This window comes from Elaeis guineensis, chromosome 2 (genome assembly GCF_000442705.2).
Source record: "Elaeis guineensis isolate ETL-2024a chromosome 2, EG11, whole genome shotgun sequence".
Lineage (NCBI taxonomy): Eukaryota > Viridiplantae > Streptophyta > Magnoliopsida > Arecales > Arecaceae > Elaeis > Elaeis guineensis.
Window position 1 is genome coordinate 91,368,886 of NC_025994.2, and position 26,412 is coordinate 91,395,297.

Genomic DNA, 26,412 nt, shown 5'->3' on the forward strand with positions numbered 1-26,412 from the left:
ATGACCTATAACCCGTTGGTATGGCCCAGAACCTACTGGCATGGTCTAGAACCACGGGATCATTACATAGGCAAACAAAAAATATTATTTGCATTAAATATCATTTTCAGATATCAATGCATTATCAATAAAAAATATTATTTATATTAAATATTATTATATATCAATATATTATAAATAAATATTTGAAAAAATATAAATATATTAAATATAATTTTTAGATATGCAATAAATACATCCAATCACCAGCTAATAAGTAAAGATAAATCTTTCTTATAATAAATGCATCCTAAATATTTGATTGTTTGAAATTGTTGTCATCCTTCTTGTAATAAGCTCTCCACCATCCTGTAATCTATATTTTATCTTTTTATATTTATTTATTTACTTGATGCATCTGTCTTAGATATTTTTTTGTATCTTTATTTTTTTAAATGAAATTGATGGATTTTTTTAATTTTTTAACTCTTGAAAAGATAGCATCTCACGTGGCCTATGTTCATAGATGCTAGCAACCGAAAAATTTAAATGTGAAGATAAGGTGTGTAGGCCATGGTTTAGTGGTTGGCATCCTCTCTTGCGAGCTTGACGCACATTCCACATGAGATTGATATGTTTATTTTAAATTATCATTGACATCAATTAAATAAGATTGGCTTGCAAACTAAATTGGTTATTGTAATTTTGTTCGCCGTTGATCTCTTATGCATCTTTTTCTGACTCTCTCTCTCTCTGTGTGTCTCTCCTCTTAACAACCTAAAACCTAGGTCCTATACATCAACTGGCCCATTATCTGATGGTGCTTATCTTGCCTTTTCTTAAGAAAGAAAAAAGAAGCAGACAACAAAACATGACAACCACATATGGTTGTGACCTATTTTGAGAATGGCAAGTGAAAATTTTCTATCTTGAATTTGTGGACTATTTAGTCCGGTTCTATATGATAAATCGTGCGTGGTTATCGTTTATTATTAGCGCCAAAATATGAGATCTAAGTAGGTTGTTTCTCCTTATGTTTTTCTGAGTGGGCCATAGGCATTGAATGAAAAGTACCTCCACATATTTATTAAAAAATTAAATTATATTAATAAAAAAAAATAATATGTTAAAAAAAATCTTGAACAATTTTGGAGTCCCAGCAATTAATGCTATCGAAGAAGTTCATCCGATAGGTCGATAAATGTTTGATTGTTTGTAACTGTTGGCGCCTTTCTTGCGAGCTCTCCATCATCCGGTAATTTTTATTTTATTTTATTTTATTTTTTGGGGCCACCTCTAAGAGCTGTTTTGGATGTTTTTCTGTATCTAAATTTTCTTAAATGAAGTTGGTGGACTTTTGTAATCCTTTAACTCAAACAAAAAAAAAAAAAAAAGAAAAGAAAAGCATCTCACTCACGTGGCCCACGTCTTTCGTACACTGCCACCAAAAATAAAAACATAAACAAGAAGACAAGGTGGGTGGCGCGAATATTGCTGTGGATTCTGCATCTTTCTCACGTGGCTGATGTGGATTGGGGTTCTATCCTTCGCCCGAAGGAAGGCTACACCTTCCTTCGCGCCTGTCAACTGTAGGATCATCTCCATTTCGCTCCACGAAATGTGCAGGTCGATGAAGGACGTAATTTTGAACCCTTTGACATTTTGCAGTGGATGATCGACGGTCAATGGTGCGAAGAAAGTCGGGTCCCTCTTCTGGACGAAGGATACAATCGGGTTCCGGCTGATACATCCCTATCCAGTCGCACGGAGCCAGCTAATGTAAAATCCAACCGCCACCTGCTCCCACGCCTGGATGAGTTCAATTGATCGGCCAGTTCACACTGCCAGTCGGACCACCACCATTGTCCTCGCGTTACACATGCACGTCTACGGCTCTATAAGTACCCAGTATACCTTTATTCGCTCGTGCATTGAAAAGCAAGGTGATAAAGAAAATTATTTGTACCGTAAGATATCATTACGATACTGTTGGTGCAAAAATTTATCCGCGTCGGAGAAATTGGAATCGAGAGAGTCGCGATCACCACCAAAATCTACAAAGAAAGTCTAAATCGAAATTGGGGATGCTCCGGCAAGACCCTCCGGCGCTCAAGTCAGTTCTCTGCCTCAACAAGAATGGAGTGCTCGAACGGAAATTTTAGCAGAGTTTTGAGATAGAAAAATGAGAGCTTAGAGAATAACGTATCTGGAGTCCCCTTTTTATAGGCGGAGGGTGCAATAGACCGATAGCGACGTTTGTAACCGTCTGGCAGTGGGCCATTCGGGGCCAGGAGGAGCTTGTTATGAAGAGTAGTGGAGTAAAATCGTGACCATCACCGTGATCTGCCACGTGGAGTCTGTTGCGGGGAGTGGAGCGGCGTCCGTTGTCGTGACTTGCCAGAGAGTGGAGGAGCCGCGCAGAATCTGTCAGGAAGTGGAGCAGAGTCGTGGCCGTTACTGTGGCCTGTCAGGGAGTGATGGAGCCGCACAGAATCCGTCGCAGAAAGTGGAGCAGAGTCATGGCCATTACTGTGGCCTGCCAGGGGGCCCAGGCCTGTCGGCCGAAGTTCGGTTGAGGTGCCTGGCGGAGAGAAGTAGCTATCCATCTGAGAGGAGCTCGGATGTTGCCGGCGAGCCTTCTACCGTTGGGTGCCTCGAGCGATAACACTACAGGCGAGGGTTATTTGCTGTAGGAGCTCGGAGTCCAGCCCTTGTAGGAGTTCGGGGTGAGATCTACCTGCAAGGAGTTCAGGGCGGAAGTCCGGCTCCCGCAGGGGCTCGGACGAAGTCTACCTATTCGGGGAAGGAGTCCGGCTCCTGTAGGAGTCCGGACAAAATCTACCTGCAGTCGAAGCTTAGGGAAGAGGTCCGGCTCCCGTAGGAGCCCGGACGAAGGCTACCTGTCGTTGGAGTCGGGGACGAGGTCCGGCTCCCGTAGGAGTCCGGATGAGGCCTTCTCGCAGCTGGAGTCGGGGATGAAGTCCGGCTCCCGTAGGAGTCCGGATGAAGCCTTCCTGCATTCGGAGTCGGAGACGAGGTCCGGCTCCCATAGGAGTCCGGATGAAGTCTTCCTGCAGTCGGAGTCAGGGACGAGGTCCGGCTCCCGTAGGAGTCCGGATGAAGTCTTCCTGCAATTGGAGTCGGGGACGAGGTCCGGCTCCCGTAGGAGTCCGGATGAAGTCTTCCTGCAGTCGGAGTCGGGGACGAGGTCCGGCTCCCGTAGGAGTCCCGATGAAGTCTTCCTGCAGTCGGAGTCGGGGACGAGATCCGGCTCCCGTAGGAGTCCGGATGAAGTCTTCCTGCAGTCGGAGTCGGGGACGAGGTCCGGCTCCCGTAGGAGTCCGGATGAAGTCTTCCTGCAGTCGGAGTCGGGGACGAGGTCCGGCTCCCATAGGAGTCCGGATGAAGTCTTCCTGCAGTCGGAGTCGGGGACGAGGTCCGGCTCCCGTAGGAGTCCGGATAAAGTCTTCCTGCAATCGGAGTCGGGGATGAGGTCCGGTTCCCGTAGGAGTCCGGATGAAGTCTTCCTGCAGTTGGAGTCGGGGATGAGGTCTGGCTCCTGTAGGAGTCCGGATGAAGTCTTCTAGGTAGAAACTTGGGTGGGGTCCGTCCGTCGTGCAGAATCCGATCGACGCTGGTGGGGGTTTATCCGTCGACAGAACTTGAGAATGTTGCGGAGGCTCGACCGTCGGAGAGGTTCGGAAAGATATCGCCGAAGGTCGGGCGTCGGCAGAACCCCTGGGGGGTCACTTCTGACACGAACTTCAGCTGGGGGGGTATTTTATACCCAACACCAGTCCCCCTACTTCCGAGTTCGAGTTTCGAATGAAGGAAGTACAGAAGAATTTTCACAGCCGAAGCTGTCCCCTTGAATCCTGTGCACGATTGCCCTCAGATATCCTGGCATTTAATGCGCGCGTGCTGGAGTCTTTTTCCAATTAGGACGATCCGAAGAGTCCTTTCGAAATTCCCACCGGAGCATAGTCCCAAGTGCCACACCAGAATGGTCCTGCCAGCGGTCAGCCCTACGCCACGGTGAGTGGGACACGTGGCAGGCATTGGTAGACCTAGGGACATCCGCCACCATAACTGTGCCAGGCCCCGTCGCTTATTTAAGCCCCCTCTTTTCCTTTTCGTCTTCTTTCTCTTCTTCCCTCCTTTTTCCTCTTTTTTTTTTTTTTTTGTCGGTGTCGTCCGGAGGTTACTGGTCGCTGCCGCGTCGGCTCGCTTTTCCGGTCATCTTTCTTCCTCAGCCTTAAGGGCTCTGTAATGCATATTTAGTAAATAACATGAGAAGGGAATTTTTCGGTACCTCTTTTACTCATGTGTTGAATTGTCATTTGCCTAGCTTCCTTCGGCTTTTGCCATGTCCGATATCGATGCCATTTGGAGGTACCCGATCACCGTCGCATTGACCCGTCCTTCTATTTATGGCCGCTGATTTGTCCGGGACCACTCGAGTTTGACGCCTCCTTTCAGAGTTCGAGCTCGGAGATCTAAGCTTCTCGTCGTCCTGAGGAAGCTGTCTTATCCTTGGCCTGCATCGAGAGCTCTTTTAGAGATCGGAGATTTTTGATGAGAACCCCCATTCTTGCTGAGACGAGGTCCCCTGCATTTTTAGTGTAATTTATTTTCCATTTGTCGCTGATGTAGTTCGTCGCTTTCCTTTTTAACTCCTTCTCTTTTTTCCTTTTCTCGAGTGAGGGTTTTTCCCCTGCTCTTAGTGGGGTTGCGAGAGCACGGAGGGGTCGCTGGGGAGGTTCCCTTTTTCTTATCCGATTTTGAATGACCAGACCTTAATTGGTGTTAGGATGAGGTTCTTCCCCTATTTCTGACGCGATGGTTTCAGCTCAGGTTAGGACGAGGTCCTCCTCTTGTCTCTAACAGAACTATGGGGGCACATATGGGCATCGCAGGGCCTCTCCCCCCATCCGGTCTAAGGATAACCGGGCCTTCGACTTTGCTCAAGTTAGGACGAGGTTCTCCTCCTGTCCCTAACAGGGTCGTGGGGGCACATATGGGCGTTGCAGGGCCTCTCCCCCCATCCGGTCTAAGGGTAACCGGACCTTCGACTTTGATCAAGTTAGGGTGAGGTTCTCCTCCTGTCCCTAACAGGGCCGTGGGGGCACATATGGGCGTTGCAGGGCCTCTCCCCCCATCCGGTCTAAGGGTAATCGGGCCTTCGACTTTACTCAAGTTAGGGCAAGATTCTCCTCCTGTCCCTAACAGGACCGTGAGGGCACATATGGGCGTTGCAGGGCCTCTCCCCCCATCCGGTCTAAGGGTAACCGGGCCTTCGACTTTGCTCAAGTTAGGGCAAGGTTCTCCTCCTGTCCCTAACAGGGTTTGTTTTGACTGTCCTGTTGATATAGGCTCGTGCCAAGAGAGAAGACATGTGGATATAAAACTTTTATTTAAAATAAAGTTATCAGTAATACATTCGTAAGTTTTTCGAGCTCCATGGTCGCAGGAGGTCTGCTCCTCCGAGCTCCTTGAGGTAGTAAGTTCTGGGCCGAACCACCTCCTTGACTTCATACGGGCCTTCCCAATTTGGGGCAAGCTTCCCTCGATCCTGAGGTTGTGAGATGGCGGCTCGTCGAAGCACCAGGTCCCCTGCTCTAAAGACTTTGTTTTTGACCCGGGAGTTGTAATAGCGGACGACTTTTTGCCTGTAGGCTGCCATCCGAACTTGAGCTGCCTCCCGCTTTTCTTCTAACAAGTCGAGGTTGGCTTTAAGGCATTGCGGATTGTGATGTTCGCTGAATGCCACGACTCATGCCGACGGGAGCTTGAGCTCAATTGGGATAACGGCCTCCGTTCCGAAGGCTAGAGCAAAGGGGGTTTCCCCCGTGGGTAACCTTTGGGTAGTTCGATATGCCCACAACACATGCTAAAGTTCGTCTGCCCAAGTTTCCTTCACCTTTTCGAGCCTTGTCTTGATTCCTTGCAGTAGAGTTTTGTTGGTCACTTCAGCTTCGCCGTTGGCCTGAGGATGGGCTACCGACGTGAAGTTGTGGGAGATGTTCAGGTCTTCACAAAGTTCAGCAAATCTCACTCCCGCAAACTGCCGCCCACTATCAGTAATTAGGGTTCTCGACAGGCCGAACCTACAAACGATGGACTTCCAGATGAAGTCTTGCACTTTAGCTTCTATGATTTTTGCCAGTGGTTCGGCTTCAACCCACTTGGTGAAATAGTCAATTGCTACTAGGAGGAACTTCCTCTGCCCCGACGCCACGGAAAAGGGTCCAAGGATATCCATTCCCCATTGTGCAAACGGCCATGGGGCACTCAAGGGTGTAAGCTCGGCGGCGGGCTGTCCCTGGATGTTGGCATATCTCTGACATCGGTCACACTTTCTGACGTACTCAATTGAGTCACGATACATTATCGGCCAGTAATACCCTTGGCGGAGCAACTTGTGGGATAAGGATCTAGCCCCCAGATGGCTTCCGCAGATTCCTTCATGCACCTCCCACAAGGCGTAGTCAGCTTCCGAAGGCCGGAGACATTTTAAAAGGGGCAAAGAGTATGATCTCTTGTACAACTTGTCCTCATAAAGGATGTACCGGGAGGCTTGATTTCTAACCTTCCGAGCCTCTTTTGCATCATGAGGGAGAACCCCATCTCTGAGATATGCCACCAGTGGGTCTATCCAACTGGGCTCATGGTCAATTTCTATCACGGGCCGCGATTCTTTCGTACTTGGGCACTTCAGAACTTCAAAGAGAACACCCTTGGGCAATTCAGCCGGAGCCAGCGTAGCCAGCTTGGAGAGAAGATCGGCCATCGTATTTTTCATCCTTAGAATCTGCCTGGTGTTGAAACTACTAAAGGCGGGGACGAGCTCCTTTACCTTTTCAAGATACTTAGCCATGCTGTCCTCCCGCGTTTCGTAGTTTCCGCTGATTTGTCCCACTACCAATTTGGAGTCGCTGTGAACTTGGAGCCGATCTATTCCCAATTCTTTGACGATCCTCAATCCTACGATCAGAGCTTCGTATTCCACTCCATTGTTTGTCGTGGGAAATTTGAAGCACAGAGCGTACTCCGCGACGATTCCCTCCGAACTGATCAAGATCAGGCCCGCGCCTGCGCCCGACATGTTGGAAGATCCGTCCACGTAGAGGGCCCAAAAGCAACCAGGGGGGTCTGCTTCTTCTTCGGGGGAGTTCGGTCGGGGCTCCAGGCCGTTAATTTCACCCTGTTCAGGTTCGGCCTCCTCCGAGATAGTGCACTCTACTATAAAATCTGTCAGTATCTGGGCTTTCACTGTCGGTTTAGGTCGATAGTGGATGTCAAATTCTGTAAGCTCGATCGTCCATTTCGCTATCCTCCCGGAGGCATCTGCCCGGTGCAGAATCGCCTTGATCGGCTGGTCGGTGAGCAACATTACGGTGTGCCCTTGAAAGTAGGGTCGGAGCCTCTGGGCTGCAATCAACAGGGCGTAAGTTAGTTTCTCTAATTTAGTATACCTGGTTTCGGCGTCTCTCAACGTGCGACTGATGTAGTAGATCGGCCGTTGAATTTTTGCTTCTTCCTTGACAAGAACCGCTGCGAGAGCCATAGGGGAGACCACTAGGTACAAAAACAGCTCCTCTCCAGGCTCGGGCTTCGCTAACAACGGAGGCAAACCGAGGTAGCTCCTTAGCTCTTCGAACGCCTGTTGGCACTCAGTGGTCCAACAGAAGTTCTTCGACTGCTTGAGGGTTTGGAAGAAGGGTAAGCACCGTTCGACCGACCTCGCAACGAAGTGATTCAGGGCTGCCACCCTCCTTGTAAGGCGCTGAACCTCTTTTATCGACTTCGGGGTGCCATCTCCTGGATGGCGCGAATTTTCTCCGGATTGGCTTCAATCCCGTGCCTCGATACCATGAAGCCCAGGAACTTCCCCGAGGTCACTCCGAAAGCACATTTAGTCGGATTCAGCTTCATCTTATATCTTCGGAGGGCGCTGAAGGTCTCCTCGAGGTCGGCGACGTGGTCTATGGAAGATTTGCTTTTTACGAACATGTCGTCCACGTAGACCTCCATGTTGCGGCCGATCTGCTCCTTAAAGATTTTGTTCACCAGCCGCTGATAGGTCGCACCTGCATTTTTGAGGCCGAAAGGCATGACCCTGTAACAGTAAAGGCCACAGTTAGTAATGAAAGCAGTCTTTTCTTCGTCTTTTGGCACCATCCTGATTTGATTATAGCCAGAGAATGCATCTATAAAGGTGAGAAGCTCATGGCCCGAGGTTGCATTTACCAGTTGATCAATTCTGGGCAGAGGGTAGCTGTCCTTTGGACATGCTTTATTCAGCTTTTTGAAGTCTATACACATCCTCCACTTGTCGTTTGCCTTTTTGACTAGGACAACGTTGGAAACCCAGTCAGGATAATTGACTTCTCTAATGAATCCGGCTTTCAGGAGTTTGTCCACTTCCTCGGCTATCGCTTTCTGCCTCTTCGGTGCATGACCTCAGATTTTTTCTTTCGTCGGTCGATGCTTTGGATCGACTGTCAGACGGTGTTCCATGACTTCTGCGTCAATCCCCGGCATGTCTGCTGGAACCCAAGCAAAAATGTCCGTGTTCTTTCGTAGGAAATCAATGAGCTGCGTCCGCACCTCTTCCCCCAGGTTGGAGCCGATCTTCGCCACATGCATCGCATTCCCATCGTTCAAAGGGATCAAAACCAGATCTTCGATTGGGCCGCCCCTTTCCTCAGCAAGATCGTCGCGGGCGTCCAGCCCATCAACCGGACAGAGGTCAGATTGGTCACTTCTTTGCAAGGCTATGTTGTAGCAGTGTCTGGCCAGGGCTTGATCTCCCCTGACTTCTCCGACCCCCTGGTTGGTAGGAAATTTTAATTTCAAATGGTAGGTTGACACCACGGCCCGAAGAGCGTTGAGGCCGGGTCGGTCGAGGATTGCGTTGTAGGCTGACGGCGCCCTCACCACCAGAAAATTCACCAAAGCCCTGGATTGTCTTGGATATCGACCCGCAGCTACAGTCAAAGTTATTACCCCCTCCACTGGGACAGCATCGCCGGTAAACCCTACCAGAGGGGAGCTAATCGGCTCCAACTGGTCGTCAAGAATGGACATTTTTGAGAAGGCATCGTAGAACAAAATGTTGGCCGAACTTTCATTGTCGACAAAAATGCGGCGGACATCATAATTAGCTATATTTAAAGAAACTACAACTGCGTCGTTATGAGGAAATTGAACTCCCCGAGCATCTTCTTCAGTAAAGGTTATGGATTCCTCAATCCTTTGTCGCTTGGGAGGTCCGGCCAATACACCGGTTGTTCCCTATCGGGATTCTCCCGAGATGGTGTTGGCGAAATCCGTCGGAAGCTGATTATCTAACCGCTCCACGCCGACTGCTGTTGCCGGAGGAGGAGGAGCCTGGGAGACTGGAGACGGGGCCGGGGCTTGTGGAGCTCGCCGAGATCTGGCCGCGGAGGCCATTGGCCACCTGGAGGATGCCCTTCGGGGAGGCATCAGGTGGAGGCCAGGCAGGAAACTGGAGGAGAGGATATTGGGGAAGATGATCGAAGGCGGTCCCGTTGAGCGCTCATTTAAGAACAAGGGTACTGCGAAGACACACGCCCCTCCTTCTAGCGCCAATCCTGTTGGTCTAAAAATCCACCCGCGTCGGAGAAGCTGGAGTCAAGGGAGTCGCGGTCGCCACCGGAACCTGCAAACAAAGTCTAAACCGGAGTTGGGGGTGCTCCGGCAAGACCCTCCGACGCTCAAGTCAGTTCTCTGCCTCAACAAGAATGGAGTGCTCGAACAAAAATTTTAGCAGAGTTTTGAGATAGAAAAATGAGAGCTTAAAGAATAACATATCTGGAGTCCCCTTTTTATAGGCGGAGGGTGCAATAGACCGATAGCGACGTTTGTAACCGTCTGGCAGTGGACCGTTCGGGGCCAGGAGGAGCTTGTTATGAAGAGTAGTGGAGTGAAATCATGGCCATCACCGTAATCTGCCATGTGGAGTCTGTTGCGGGAAGTAGAGCGGCGTCCGTTGTCGTGACTTGCCAAAGAGTGGAGGAGCCGCACGGAATCCGTCAGGAAGTGAAGCAGAGTCGTGGCCGTTACTGTGGCCTGTCAGGGAGTGATGGAGCCGCACGAAATCCATCGCAGGAAGTGGAGCAGAGTCGTGGTCATTACTGTGGCTTGCCAGGGGGCCCAGGCCTATCGGCCGAAGTTCGATTGAGGTGCCTGACGGAGAGAAGTAGCTATCCATCTGAGAGAAGCTCGGATGTTGCCGGCGAGCCTTCTACCGTTGGGTGCCTCGAGCGTTAACACTACAGGCGAGGGTCATTTGCTGTAGGAGCTCGGAGTCCGACTCTTGTAGGAGTTCGGGGTGAGGTCTACCTACAAGGAGTTCAGGGTGGAAGTCCGGCTCCCGCAGGGGCTCGGACGAAGTCTACCTGTTCGGGGAAGGAGTCCGGCTCCTGTAGGAGTCTGGACAAAATCTACCTGCAGTCGAAGCTCAGGGAAGAGGTCCGGCTCCCGTAGGAGCCTGGACGAAGGCTACCTGCCATTGGAGTCGAGGATGAGGTTCGGCTCCCGTAGGAGTCCGGATGAGGCCTTCCCGCAGCCGGAGTCGAGAATGAAGTCCGGCTCCCGTAGGAGTCCGGATGAAGTCTTCCTGCATTCGGAGTCAGGGACGAGGTCCGGCTCCCGTAGGAGTCCGGATGAAGTCTTCCTGCAGTCGGAGTCGGGGACAAGGTTCGGCTCCCATAGGAGTCCGGATGAAGTCTTCCTGCAGTTGGAGTCGGGGATGAGGTCCGGCTCCCGTAGGAGTCCAGATGAAGTCTTCCTGCAGTCAGAGTCGGGGACGAGGTCCGGCTCCCATAGGAGTCCGGATGAAGTCTTCCTGCAGTCAGAGTCGGGGATGAGGTCCGGCTCCCGTAGGAGTCCGGATGAAGTCTTCCTGCAGTCGGAGTCGGAGACGAGGTCCGGCTCCCGTAGGAGTCCGGATGAAGTCTTCCTGCAATTGGAGTCGGGAACGAGGTCCGGCTCCCTTAGGAGTCCGGATGAAGTCTTCTAGGTAGAAACTTGGGTGGGGTCCGTCCATCGTGTAGAATCCGGTCGACGCTGGTGGGGGTTTATCCGTCGGCAGAATTTGGGAATGTTGCGGAAGCTCGGCCGTCGGAGAGGTTCGAAAAGATGTCGCTGAAGGTCGGACGTCGGTAGAACCCCTGGGGGGTCACTCCTGACATGAACTTCGGCTGAGGGATATTTTATACCCAACAGATACTATACATGCTTCAAAAATATTTATTAAAAAATAAATAACCGTATGTGTGAATTCTTTGCTGTACTTAAAAAATATCGTAGGATATCGTGCATACTTCGAAAACGTCTATCAAAAAATGAGTGACCGCACATGCTTATACGTGCATATTAAAATATTAAAAAATAAATAAATAAACTTAAAAAATATTTGAATAATTTAAATAAATATTATATAATTATTTTTTTTTTATGAATGTCTCAATATATATACAATATCGTACGATACTTTTTGAATATCGTAGAAAATTTTATTTTTTTGTAATCAGCATAATTTCTCAACGGTAGGATCCAAGAACTTAGGGTGGAATTAGTTTCATCATCATGAGTTCATTTTATATCCTTGCTTCAACTAAAGCTTGTATATCTACTGTTGCATGCAGGCTACCAGAGAGGATGGTGCAATTGTGTTGGGACCGTGGGGTGGATCTGGTGGGAGTGCATGGTCGTTTGAGAATGCTCTGGCGATCACCAAAATCAAAATCAACGTGGGGGATGCCATTGATTCAATTACTTTCCAGTATATGGATGGTGAGACAGCCCGATGGTCCCCTAGGTACGGCGGTGCCGGAGGCCAGCCTACAGAGGTACTTCCTCTAAGATGGCCTTTTCCCTTTGTTTTAATCTAATTTTTTATGAAAAAATTAGTTCCTTTCTATTGTGTTGATGCTCATTTAACAACTATGCCTGTTAATTAATTTGTAGGCCTCCGTAATAGACATGGCAGACAATGTCAGCAAGGCTTGGCACTGTATATCAATGATCTAACAAAATAATAATAATAATAATAATAATAATAATAATAATAATTATTATTATTATTATTATTATTATTGCGGTCAACTTTCCATCGTCTATCGTCGAACATCTGTAAAACAGCATCTACGCAGACCGAATTTGTGTCCGACGGGACCCTCCGATGTCAAAGTCAGAGAGGGAAGTCAGTGAACAGGAGTTGAATGTAAGCAGTAGCAGAGTTTTGGTCTAGAATTGACTTACCAGTCCTGTTTTTCTTACTCTCTTTTATGGATAAGGTTTTCGTAACCGTCGTACGTGATCTTGTATTTTATGGCACTAAATCATCGGACCATAACCACGTAATGAATCGTTAATTCCCACTGATTGTGCCGTGATATGTGACCAGTAACCGTTTGTGATGATTATGATATATCTGAGTTGACTGGCCGATCATATGTCGATAGAATCCATGAGCGACCGTCGACTAGTAGTTCTGTTATACCGATGGTTTAAGTCATCCTCTGTCGATTGGTAGTAATCGAATCATTAGTCGGTCAGCCGACAATAGGTCGGTGCGGTTCGTTCAGTTGGTTAATGAAGAGTCGAAACTGTATATTCAGCCAATGTAGAGTCGGAGTCGTATGTCCAGTCGGTTGGCTATTGCTGAGTCGAAGTCGGTAGTCAGATGATCTGAGTCGGGGGTCGATTGACTTACCCCAACAGTTGCCCCCCACTCTCAAGTTCAAGATGAGTCATCGTGTATATTACCACATAGTTTGTCACATTGGACGAAGGGAGTTATTTTTTTATCACATCGAATCCTGATTTTGATATTATTTTCTTTGAGATACAGATGATCGGCTATTTTATCATGTTGGCAGATACAATCATCTGTCACACTGACTGGATGATTCGGTATCAGTTGTTAGTGTCAGACGTCGTTTCGAAAAGTCGATTCGGTGTCTGATGATATGATTCTGACAAGTAGATTTGTTCCACGTATCCGAATGTTATTAGATCGAAATTGTTCACGCAGATAGAGATGACATGGCTCAATCTGGGACAGGTGCGTCGAACCCTCCAATCAATAGTCAGTCCAGATGTTGCCACATGTCGTCATCTGGTAGATTTTCGATTTGACCACCTTCATCTCGATCGTTAAGGGATCCTATATAAATGGTTGCTCTCAGTCAAATATCACTTTTCACTATTTTTGTTGCTGAAACTCTGCCGGATTGTTGCCCCAATGTCCAAGGTTATCGCTCCGATCTTTCAGATCAACTTCATCCTTCTTTCGAGTCTTTTCTTCTAAAGTCTCTATCCTCTTCAGAGTTGTTCTCATGACTAGGGCTTCTCCTTCTCGGGAAGATCAGAGAATCTGACTGATGAATCCCAGTCGAGTCTGGATGTGGAGGCCTCTTCACTTTCAGAACTGAATATTAAACGGCTCCGAAAGCAGATTTGTATCCCAGAGCAGTTTCAACTTTTCACCTCTGGGGCCGATGGTCGGGTGAATAACCCACCTTTGGGCCAGGTGGCCTTCTACATCGAAGATCTTCGAGCGGATCTTCGATTTTTTATTTCAAAATTTGTCCGAAATATTTTGGATTATTATAGACTTTGTCCGGCTCAGCTGGCACCAAACTCGGTCTGACTGATAATTAACTTTGCTTTGCTGTGTCGGATGTTGCCGACCATGCCTCGTCCTTCTCTTTTTCGAGCCTTCTTTGTCCTCTGACCTCATCCAAAGGCCCGAGGGTGGTGATTTTTCAACCCCCCAAAATGGTCTATCCTTTTTTACCGGTCTTCCATCGTCCATTCGTGGATGGAAGAACTAGTTCTTCTTTGCTTTTTATTCCCTTCCTTGGGGTTTTCCTTCTCATTGGGGTGATCCACGAACCGGTCCCAATGACAACAGCCGAGTAGAGATCGATGACCAGGAGGACTTTCACCGACTGAAAGACATGTCGGTGCCGAAACAGAAAGAGCTTGTAACCGAACAGGCCCTTTATGACATCGGCCTTAGTTCGATTCCTCGTCTAGGTATAGTATAGTTGGTCGGTTATTTTTGACTTTTCTTTTACTTGCTGAATTGTACTAACCTCCATTGTAATTGCAGCCATGCAGCAGAGGGTGCAAGTGTCGAATGCCGACATTCGTCAGCACGCTGCCAAGAAGAGGACAGCATCTGAAGCTGGACCTTCACGACTGTCGAAGAAGCATCAGCTCCAGTCGGTGTTTCAATGTTGGCCGTGGAACCCAATGCCCCATCGGCATCGGTTCCCCAACCAATCTTGGCACTATCTGCTCCGACAGTGCTCCTTACTGCATCATCTGAGGAAAGGACGGTGAGAGGGACTACCGAAACAACATCGGTAGTCCCACCATCTGAGGAGGTTCGGGCTGAGGCAAGAGAGCCCAAACAATCTGCGGCTGCATCAGTTGCTCCTTCAGTTGGGATGCAGTCAAGTTCAAGCTTTCTCTCACTTTCAAACATGGGGCCACCGACAACAGGTCGGGGGAAAAATTCGATGGCATCGGTGGATGATGCAGCATCGGAAGGCCATACGGTGCACTTCGACCTCCAAGTGCCCGTCAATGAATCGACCCTGGTTAATTCTGTACTGGCTAAGTGACTGTGCCAGACGACTCTTCTTCCGACTGATCAGGAGCGCTGGAGGAAACGATCGGTGGTCGAAATATTTTCATCTTTTTATCCGACAATCATTGGGGTAAGTATCTTTGGTAAAGTTTTTTTTTTAACCCAACTTATCCTCTGTTTGCAGTTGATCCATGACATGTCTGATCTGGAGGCCGGCTACATGAAGTTCGCTGACATCCGTAGTGTGTGGAAGAATAAGGTGGCAGCCATCGATGCTTAGAAAGTAGCTGCACTTGAACAACTTAAGTCAGTGGCAGAGCGGGAAGCCAAACTTCAAGAGAAAGTTTTTCAACTAACCGACGACTTGGCATCCTCGAGAGCCGAACTTAAGTCGGCTCATGGGGCTATTTCGGCTCTTAAGTCACAGGTCAAGAGCAAGAAGCATTCTATCCATCGACTTCGACGAGAGCGAGATGGATGCATCGAAGAACTCAAAGCCAAACGTGAACGTCATCAGGCCATCTTGAAAAGGTTAGCACTGACCGAAAAAGAATTGTCCTCTGCTTGAGCTGATACCGATTTGGCAAAGGCGGAAGCAGAGTTGGCAAGAGAAGCACTAGGTCGACAGTCGAGAATTTTTAAGGTTCGAAAGAATATATGAAAGAGATCCTCGAAAATACCTGCGCGTCGTATTGCGTCAGGTATGAAGACGATCGAGATACGATCGAAAAATTATATCCGAACCTTGACTTGAGCAGCATTGTCCCTCCAAGATCAGAAGATGGAGTTGCTGAAGAAGAAGCTACTCCGACTTAAGAAGAAGCACCAACTGGGCTCGAAATCGTTCAAGTCGATGATGCTACACCCCAGCAAAGGAACAGGAATGATGACGAAGCTTAGTTGGTGTATTCCTTTTTTTTTCTGTAATCTGATATTTGTAGTCGGACTTCGGTCGAATTTTGTAACTCCTTTTTTGATAATGAATGAAAGTATTATCCTTCTAAGTTTAGGCTCTTATTTTACTTGTTCACAATGTTTGCAATGTAGAATAACCACCAAACAATAATCGGAGACCCGATCATTCCGTAGGACTTGCAGAATGTCCATCAGTCACGTAGTCATTTTGATGTACTTAATAGAAATTAGGATAACGATTGTAGGTTGAATATCCCATGCCCGATATTTGATCGAGCTTGTATGTCGAATTATCTGATAATCGGTGGTAAGCCGAATATCCCTCGACTGACCGTAGCCTAGTCGGTATAATTTCAATCCGATCTTGATCGTTTTGGTATTTTTCATTCCGCTTAGTTGGGACTAAGTCGGCATATTAGTCTTTTGACGATAATCAATTTTTACAATGGAGAGCCAATATTGAGAATCGAAGTATAATCGGTGATTCGGCTTTTGCGGTGAAAATTCGTGTAGTCGATATCGATTGAGATTATAGTCGGTATGTCGATTTTTGCATGAGAACCGAAATACAGTCATCACCAAAGTAGTTGATTCTTCGATTTTTACTGTAGAGACTGAGATAAACTTCGTGTCAAAGTACAATAGATAGCTCGACTTTAGCAATGGAAGCCGACATATAGTCAGTAGTTGATAAAACTTGTCAAAGGCTTACGATTCTAAAATTCTAGTTGTATTTTAAATAATATACATATCGATAACTTTATTGATAATACATCTTCAGGTTGTCGGCATTCCATGTTCGGAGAATTATCGATCCTTCAAGAGTTTCTAGCTGATATGCGTCCGATCTAAGAGTTTTGGATATTTTGTAAGGTCCTTCCTAGTTCGGAGATAATTTTCTTTGATCCAAGGGTTTTGAGACTTCTACTTTTCTTAAGACCAAATCTCCTGTTTGAAAGACCTTCGACTTGACTCTTGCATTGTAATACCGGACTATCCTTTGCCGATATGCAGCTATCCAAACTTGAGCTTGCTGTCAGAGTTCTAGAAGGAGATCTAAGTCGACTTTTCGATATTCGGAGTTGCTCGGCTCACTATATTGCTCCACTCTTGTTGACGGCAATCCGATCTCAAGCGGTATCATTGCTTCTATCCCATAAGCTAAGTTGAAGAGGGATTTCTCAGTCGGTATGTGGGGAGTCATTCGATACGTCCATAAGATCAGATATAATTCTTCTACCCAGAGGCCTCTGACTTTATTCAGTCAGATTTTTAGCCCATGTAAGATTGTCCGATTGGTTACTTTCACCTCGTCATTTGACTATGGATGGCCGATCGATGTGAGTTTGTGCGTAATATAAAATTTCGCACAAAACTTTCTAAAATTTTAGTTGTCAAATTATCGACCATTATCGATGATGATGGTGTGTGGCAAATCGAATCTGTAAATGATAAATTTTTGAATGAAGTCTTCCATCTTGCTTTCAGTGATTTACACCAGAGGTTCAGCTATTATCCATTTGGTAAAGTAGTCGATGACAATCATTATGAATTTTCTCTGACCAGATGTCGGGGGAAAATGATCAAGTATGTAAATCTCTCATTGTACGAAGGGCCATGGTGCTACAATCGACGTCAGCTAATTAGCCGGTTGATGTTGTATATTTGCATACTTTTGACATGGTTCACACCTTCGGATGAGTTCAGCTGCATCTTTTTTCATGATGGGTTAATAATATTCTTGTGCAAAATTTTATAAGCTAGAGACTTGTCCCCCAAGTGATTTTCACAAATTCCTTCGTGCACTTTTCTAAGTGCATAGTCGGCATCTGTAGGTCCTAAACACTTCAGCAAGAGGAGAGAGAATGATCTTTTGTAAAGATAATCATTCATTATTACATAGTGAGAGGCCATCCATCGAAGTCGTTTAGCCTCTGAGAAGTCTGTAGGAAGGGTCCCATCGGTCAGGTATTGAACGATCGAATGCATCCAGCCTGGTTCGATAGTGAGTTGCAATACCTCCTCGACTTTATCAATACTTGGCTGTTCGAGGTATTCAACAAATATCCGAACCAGTGAGTTAAAAGCGGTAGTAGCCAGTCATGAAAGTACATCATCTCGAGTATTTTTGATTCTGTGAATATGAAATATCTCAAAATATTTCAAGCTTGCCATAAAATCTTTCATCTTCTGAAGGTACTTCATCATAATATGATCGCAGGCCTCAAATTCACCCTTCACCTGTCCAGCGATCAGGTGCGAGTCGGTGAAGACCTTCAAACTGTAAATCTCAAGCTCCTTAGCTATCTTCAAGCCGGCCAAAAGTGCTTCATATTTGGCTTGATTATTTGAGGCTTTAAAATTGAATCGAAGGGCGTACTCGGTGACTATCCCTTCGAAATTCGTGAGTATGAGGCCAGCTCCACTAACTTATGTATTAGATGCTCCATTAATGTGCAGCACCCAGGTCAACTTTAAGTCAGGTTTGAGAGTCGTAGCCTCTTTTATTATGTTGTCATCTGTATCTTCTGGCTTATTGTCGGATATAGTATATTCGGTGACAAAATCGGCTAGGACTTGTGCCTTCATGGATGGTCGTGGACGATATTGAATGTCGAACTTGCCAAGCTTTCCTGCCCACTTTGCCATCCGACCTGATGTGTCAGGTCGATGTAAGATTGCCTTCAGTGGCTGATCTGTCAGAACTACAATCGGATGGATTTGGAAGTACAGACAAAATCTTTGTGCCGATATGATTAGGGCATAGATCATTTTCTCTGCCTTTGAGTATCAAACTTCGACATTGTGAAGTACTTTGCTGGTATAGTAGATTGATCGATGGATTCAATTCTGATCCTCCTGGATGAGCATCGAACTAACTGCTTCTGCCGAAGTTGCCAAGTAGAGATACAATGTCTCTCCGACCCTTGGTTTTGTGAGCAAAGATGGAGAAGCCAAGTATTGTTTTAAGTCTTCGAAGGATTGTCAGCATTCATCCGATCAAGAGAAATCTTTCGTCTGTCCCAAAGTTTTGAGGAATGGCAAGCATCTCTCGACCAACATAGAAATAAATCAGCTGAGCGCAATAATCCTTCTATTGAGTTGCTATATCTCTTTCTTTAAACTCGGATGCTTCATGTTGATAATGGCTTTGATTTTTTTGAGATTAGCCTCGATTTCTTATTGTGAAACAAGAAATCCAAAAAATTTCTCAGAGATTATCCCAAATGCATACTTAGTCGGATTTAATTTTATCTGATACCGTCAGAGTGTGTTGAAAGCTTCCTCCAGATTTTGAACATGATCTGAAGTTTGAAGACTCTTCACCAGCATGTCGTCCATATATACTTTCATGTTCCGTCCAATCTGTGTCTTGAAGATCTTGTTGACGAGCCGTTGATAGGTAGCACCAGTATTTTTCGGACTGAAAGGCATTACTTTGTAGCAGTATATACTTTTGTCAGTCACAAAAGTCATGTGCTCTTCATCTTATAATGCCATGCGGATTTGATTATATCCAGCGAAGGCATCCATGAAACTCAAAAGTCGGTGGCCAGAAGTCGCATCAACCAATTGATCAATCTTTGGCAATGAAAAGCTGTCCTTCAGACAAGCTACATTCAGATCAGTATAGTCGATGCAGATTCTCCACTTTCTATTGGCTTTTCTTATCATTACCACATTGGCAAGTCAGTCAGGATATGTAGCTTCTCTGATGAAGCCTGCTGCGAGGAGCTTGTCGACTTCTTCATCAATGACCTTTTGTCTTTCAAGAGCAAAATGTCACTTCTTCTGTCTCACCGACTTAACATTTGGATTGATGTTAAGTCGGTGAGTTATTATTTTTGAAGGAATCCCGGGCATGTCGGTGGCCGACCAAGCAAAAATATTGGCATTGGCTCTGAGCAATTTTATTAGTTGTTGCCATTTTGAGTCGGATAATTGTGATCCAATTCGGATCATTTTCTCAGGATCTTCTTCTTTTAACAGGATGGAAATCAGTTGTTCAGCCAGTTCACCCCTCTCCTGATTTTCTCTTTGGTCTAATTTGTCAACAGAAAAAGAGTCTTCAGATTTATTATTTTGGGTGAAGACAAAGAAGCAACGTCGGATGAGTTGTTGATCTCCATACATCTCTCTGACTCCATATCTTGTCGAGAATTGGACTAACAAATGGTATGTCAAAACCACTGCTCTCAGAACGTTCAGCCTAGATCATTCGAGTAAGACATTATAAGCCGAAGATACTCGAACCACAGTAAATGTTATGAAAATAGTGCTCTGTTGTAGTTTGGTTCCAGCAGTTAAGGGGAGAGAAATTTCTCCTTCCACTATGACAGAATCTCCTGTGAAGCCGATCAGTGACGTCGAGACTCTTCTGAGTCGGTCGGTCGGTAGTTGCATTCGGAAGAAAATCAAATAAAACAAAACATCGATTGAACTTCCATTATCTACAAAAAAAAATTTACATCATAGTTCGCTATTGTTGCCAAAACAACAGCAGCATCATCATAGGGAGTCTGAATTCTCTGAATATCTTCTTCCGAAAAAGTTATTACATTGTTGAGTCGTCGTAGCTTTGCCGACTCATCTTCGAAAGTTGTCCCCCCGTCTAGTCGTCTGGAGATCATGTTGATCACCCCTACAGTCGGTTGATTATTTACAGCTTCCTCAGTTTGCAGTTGAGGTCGTCGATCAGCAGGAGGTTGAGTCGGCGGATCTCTTTGATATTTTTTGAGGTAGCCTCATCGAATCAGGACTTCTATCTCATCTCTGAGCTGGATGCAATGTTCGATATCATGACCGTGATCATGATGGTACTGACAATACTTCCTCCGATCGTGGCTCCTCGATAACGCTTTCATCGGTGGGGGTGTCGTAGATATTCTGCTCCTTCGATCTCCATAAGGATCTGTGCACGAGGAGCGAAAAGAAAAGTATAGGAGTCATACCTGCTGTAACCCGACCTTGGACTCCATCATCGAGATGAAGCTCACTTATTAGATGATAGCTGACTTGATTCGATCGGAGCTCCTCTCTTCTTCTGTTTCTTCTTCTTCTAACTTTTGCTTTCTATCTAGTGCCAGTCAGAAGCTCCTTCGTTTGCACATATATATTTGTATGCACGCTCCAGAAGTTCGGTATAAGTCCGGGGGAGAGTCTTGTCCAAAGAATATGTGAATCAAGATCCTCTCAAATCTCTTTTCCTGGCCGAGATTGCCATGTTTTCATTGAGGTCTTTGACCTCAAGCGTGGCCGCATTAAAACGAGCTACGAAATCTCGAAGTGTTTCAGTCTCTCCTTGCTTAATCGAGAAGAGACTATCAGAAGTTCGTGGCGGCCTTCGACTGGTGCTGAAGTGAGCCACGAAAGAATGTTCTAACTGTCCGAAAGAATATATACTTTCCGACTGAAGCCCGGAGTACCAGGCTCGAGTAGCTTTTAAAGAGTTGTCGGGAAGCCGATGCATAAGAGGGCGTCGGTCGCCCCCTGAATCGTCATGAAAGCCTTGTAGCTCTCAAGGTGGTCGATCAGATCGGTGGATCCGTCATATGGCTCCACCTGAGGCATCTTGAACCAAGATGGGATCGGTTGGTCCAAGACGTGCCGAGAAAGCGGCTGGACGGTGTGGAAGTCATAGTCGTTGGAGGACTTCCGACCTTCCACTTGAAGCTTAGCGAGTTGGTGATTGATCTTTTAGAATTTACGTTCAAAATCATCGAATCACCATTGAGAAACTTTGGGGGTAGAACCACTCGACGAGTTTGAAGGAGACACGGAGGGCGTTCGCGATCGTTTCTCCTTCCTAATACTATTGAGATGGAAAGGAGAGGGAGAACGTCGGGAACGATGAGTGGTACGCTGAGAGTATCGAGAATGTCATTGTTCGTCTCGATGGGGAAGCCGAGATGGTCGCTCCGGAGAAGGAGATGGTGATCGTCGTGGATGATGGTGGTTGTGCGTGGACGGCACCGATTGTGCCACCGATTGCTCTACCGGTGGTTGTTGTTGCTGAGTTTGTTGTTGTTGGAGGTTTTTGACTGCCTTTGTGAGGACATTCATCTGCTGTGATTTGAACGTCCGTAGTGATCACAGGATGTGAAGAACTAGGCTCTGCTACTCGAGGAGGGGGAGGAACCTCTTTCCGACAGGAAGAGTGTCTCGCCGACCCGATTGCAGTAGAATGCTGGGCCCTGATTTTTGCCATAGTGAATACGATTGCTGCTCCCCTATCTTGAGCGCCAATCTGTTGCAGCCAACTCTCCGTCGCCTGTTGCTGGGAACGAACACCTGCAAAACAGTGTCCATGCAGACTGGATTTGTGTCCAGTGGGGACCCTCCGATGCCTAAATCAGAGAGAGTGAACAGGAGTTGAATGTAAGTAGTAGCAGAGTTTTGGCCCAGACTTGGCTTATCAGTCCTGTTTCTCTTACCCCTTTTTATAGATGAGATTTTTGTAACGTCGTACATGGTTTCGTGTTTTATGGTGCTAAATTATCAGACCATAATCACATAGTGAATCGTTAATTCTCACTGATCACACCGTGATATGTGGTCAGTAACTGTTCGTGATGGTTATGGTATATCTGAGTTGACTGACCGACCATATGTCAGTAGAATCGACCATATGTCGGTAAAATCTATGAGCGACCATCAGCTAGTAGTTCTGTTATGCCGATGGTCTAAATCATCCGCTGTCAATCGGTAGTAGTCGAATCATGAGTCGGTTAGCCGGCAATAGATCAGTACGGTTCGCTCAGTTGGTCAATAAAAAGTCAGAACCGCATATTCAGCTGATGTAGAGTCGGAGTCGTATGTCCGGTCAGTCGGTTGTTGTTGAGTCGAAGTCGGCAGTCGGTTGATTTGAATCGGAGGTCGATTGACTTATCTCAATAATAATAATTAATATATATAATGAAGGCAATTACTGGGCCGAACAATCTTATTAAATTCATCCTTTAAATTACTTATCAACGAACATTGGTGTGTACCTTATGGAAGAAGGGAAGAAAACCCACGGGATTGCCAACAATTTTGTTGGGTGATATTGGTTGAGCAAACGTTATTGTTTTCGGAGCGGTAGCAATCTATGAACTGAATGCTATATGTTTTTGTTGATACTTTTAAATGATGCATTGCACTAAGGATAGTCAATATGCGGGTAATGGCTCTGACTGTAACAAACTAAACCTGCTTTGGCAGCTTATATAATTAAAGTATTAGACTTCACATAGTGGAACTCCTCAGAATCCCATACCTAATGGCGATGAATGCATGGTTAAATATTGTTAGACCCAAAAATGATGGTGTTTTCGATCACATGAGCTTTATGTCATCATAGCATGTGAAAGTTTTACTGATCTCAATATTATTATTATGATTATCATCATTATTATTTCTTTTACAGATTGAGCTTGGACCAACCGAGTTCATCATCTCCATGAAGGACTATTACGGTGCATACGTAGGAAAGATAATTTTATAGTCCTTCACTTTTGTTACCATCATTCGTGAGTATGGCCCTTATAGCCAAGAGAAAGAAACTCAATTTTCTGTTCCGAAAGATAAAGGTTGGATCAGCGGCTTCCATGGATGCTCAGGTGACCTACTTGATGCAATTGGGGTCTATATAAAAACATCTATTGAGGTGAAAAAGATCTTTCAATTTGCATCTGAGAATTAGATGATTAAAATCTCAAATAAATCCAACGATAAGGCCCATTATAAGTTTAGCTTACAAAAATGCCTTCCTGTAATAATACTTCACCTTAGTAGGTATATCGATTGGCACCCCTCTTTTACCACGTACACTCGAAAAAACCTTTTGAGTCGGACTTGAAAGATGGCATTGCCACTATATTTTCTGAAAATAATTATTTATTTATTTATATGAGATGGTAAACTAATTGTCAGCTAACAAGCGGTGCTCAACATAGTGCATTTGATCAAATTATTTACTTGAAGCTTCATCCAAGTTGAAAAATTTGACAAGGTTCAAAGTTATAGTTTAACTTAGACAAATATCTAGAGCAATTGAGTGGTATATAGATCTAATTAATTAATTAATAGCAATTAAATTATACATACAGTTGACGTTATATTGCTCTCGAAATATGGAGATTTATATAAACATGTGAAGTTCCTTTTGGATTAATTATATAAAAAATCTTGAACTATTTCAAGATTTTCAAATTTTTCTAAACTTTAATTTAGTGCCATCAGATCACCCAACTTTCAAATTTATTTAATTTGTATCCTGATTGGGAATTCCATCTTGCTGTTGTGATAGAATTCTCACATAATATCAAGTAACTTGCTTATGTAGCAGAAGCAGATGATGTAGAGGGTGATATGATGCGACAATTCCATCATGACAGTAGGACAAAACCCATGACTAGGATCCGAAGCTGAATGAATGTTAAAGTTGCATAACCTAATTGCACTCAATTAAATATCGGAATGACTTTGAAAACTTCCAACTAATACAGTTTTTTTTTGTATAATTATTTTTTGAGAAAAAAAAAAGGTCATTTTAGCTCTTCCTCAAGGAAAAGAAGTTTTTTGTTCTTCGATAATGGACGTAGTCCTCTAGCTCCTAATTGCGAATAGCTGTCCGGTATACATAACGTGGAATTGCTTAAAAAAATTTATTGATGGATCAGATTCACCATGAGCTTAAGATAAAATCACGCTAGGTAGACTCATTTGATCCTAAGATGAAATAATTGTAAGTGTAATTTTACCTTGGATCTATAATGAACTTAGTCTATCCGATAATTTCTCTAGAAGAAAAAATTCTGACTTCCCTCCGCTCACATGGCTAGACGTGCTTTATTAATTGGCCGGTTCATACTACCATATTCACCATTACTACTGTCCTCATATTATGCATGCACGTCCATAACTCTTTGATAATTACCCATGATCCCTTCATTCGCTCACCTTGCGGTGCGACTAATTTCATCATCCGTAGTTTCTTTTATATATTATCTTCAACAAAAGCTAATATGTCTACTGTTACAGCCTGCCATTGTGATCGGGCCATGGGGTGGATCTGGTGGGACTGCATAGTCTTTTGAGAATGCTCTGGCGATCACCAAAATCAAAATTAGCGTGGGGGATGTCATTGATTCAATTACCTTCCAGTATATGGATGGTGAGACAGCCCGCTGGTCTCCTAGGTATGGAGGTGCAGGGGGCAATTCTACAAAGGTACTATTTGCTCTAAGATTGTCTTCCCCTCTAATTTAATATTTTTTGGAAAAATTAGTTTTTTCTATTGTTTTGATACTTGTTTAACCGCTATGCCAGTTAATTAATTTGTAGGCTTCCGTAATAGATACGCATGCAGTCAATGACAGGAGGCTTGCCACCATCTCAATGATTTAACGAAAATAAATAAATGTTATGAAAGCAATCAATTGGCGAACAATCTCGTTTAATGCATCCTTCAAATTAATTATCAATAGACATTGTTATATACGTACTGAAGAAGGAAATAATTAAAAAGGACTACATGGGATACTGGTTGAGTGAACTATGTTGCACGCCTTTTTTTTTTTATGTTGCACGCCTTTTTTTTTTGGTAAGAAATATGTGGTACGTCTTTGGAGCTGTAGTATATGAACTTCATGGCATATATTCTCGTCTATGCTTTTAAATGATGCATTGCGCTAAAGGTAGTCAATATGTGGGTAGTTTCCCTGGCTGCAATGAAACCTGCTTTGGCAACACATATGATTATTATAGGCTTTACTTAGATGAACTTGTCAAAATCCAACACCTGGTGGCCACAGATGTGTAGTTCAATATTCTTAAACCCAAAGAGGATAATGTTTTCATTCGCACCATCTTTATGTTCATCATAAGATGTGAATGTTTTACTAATCTCATTATTATCATTAATATTATAGCCATCATCGTATCATCGTTATTATTTCTTTAAATCGAGTTATTTTTGGATCCAAGGAAAGGAATTTAAGGCCAGGAAGCCTTCTTTTTCATCAAAATGTTTGCAAGAAAATGTCATGACGTTAATATAGAAAATGCGATATATATGATTATATAGGCCTGCAATTTAGTTTTTCATTTTGTTTTTGTAGATTGATCTTGGGACCAACAATAACATTAAAGCTATATCTGGCTACTATGTTAATTATCATGGCATCACCGTCATAAAGTCGCTTACATCTGTGACCACCACCGGCACCTCTGGGCCATACGGTCATGAGAAAGGAACTGCTTTTTCCCTTCCTGTGAAAGTTGGAAAAGTTGTTGGCTTCTTTGGACGCGCAGGTCAATGGCTTGATGCTCTTGGATTCTACTTGAAGTCCACTTTGGCCTAGTTATTCCAAATTAGCTATGGATCTCTATTTATGGTTGCATTGTAATGAATAATGGAGATGCTATCTTCAAGCTCTGTTTGTTGTTGTCTTGTTGAACTGTGCTATCGACTATGTATGCTTGCTTAGGATTTACCCCTTCGTAAAAAATGGAGATGTTAAGAATTGATCCCTTTGTTATTATCCTATTAATTTTCATTGGTAGGTTGCATCCATATGGACAAAAAGATTGAGGCATCAATTGGATCTGGACTTGGAGTATATATTTAATTGCTGGTGCAATCGGAAGGCTCCTATAATGCTATATGTTTATGAGTTCAGAACCGGATTGCATTTTTTTCAACAATTCTTTTAGGAGAAACAGAAATGCCGAGATAAGTGAAAGGCTTGCCAATGACATCGAGTTGTAAATTTGGGATAATCGGTCATTTCAAAGTTGGGTTAAAAATAAAAATTTTCAGACTCAGATTAAAAATAAAAATTTGGGAGAACTAATGACTTAAGGCGCTGAGGTTTTATTTAGAAGCTTTATTTGGTCTAATT

General features: G+C 44.8%; 1 pseudogene; it reads left to right on the forward strand.

The window, feature by feature from the left end:
• LOC140855303 (mannose/glucose-specific lectin-like) lies at nucleotides 1-25,872 on the forward strand (annotated as a pseudogene).
• Nucleotides 25,873-26,412: the final 540 nt, after the last annotated feature.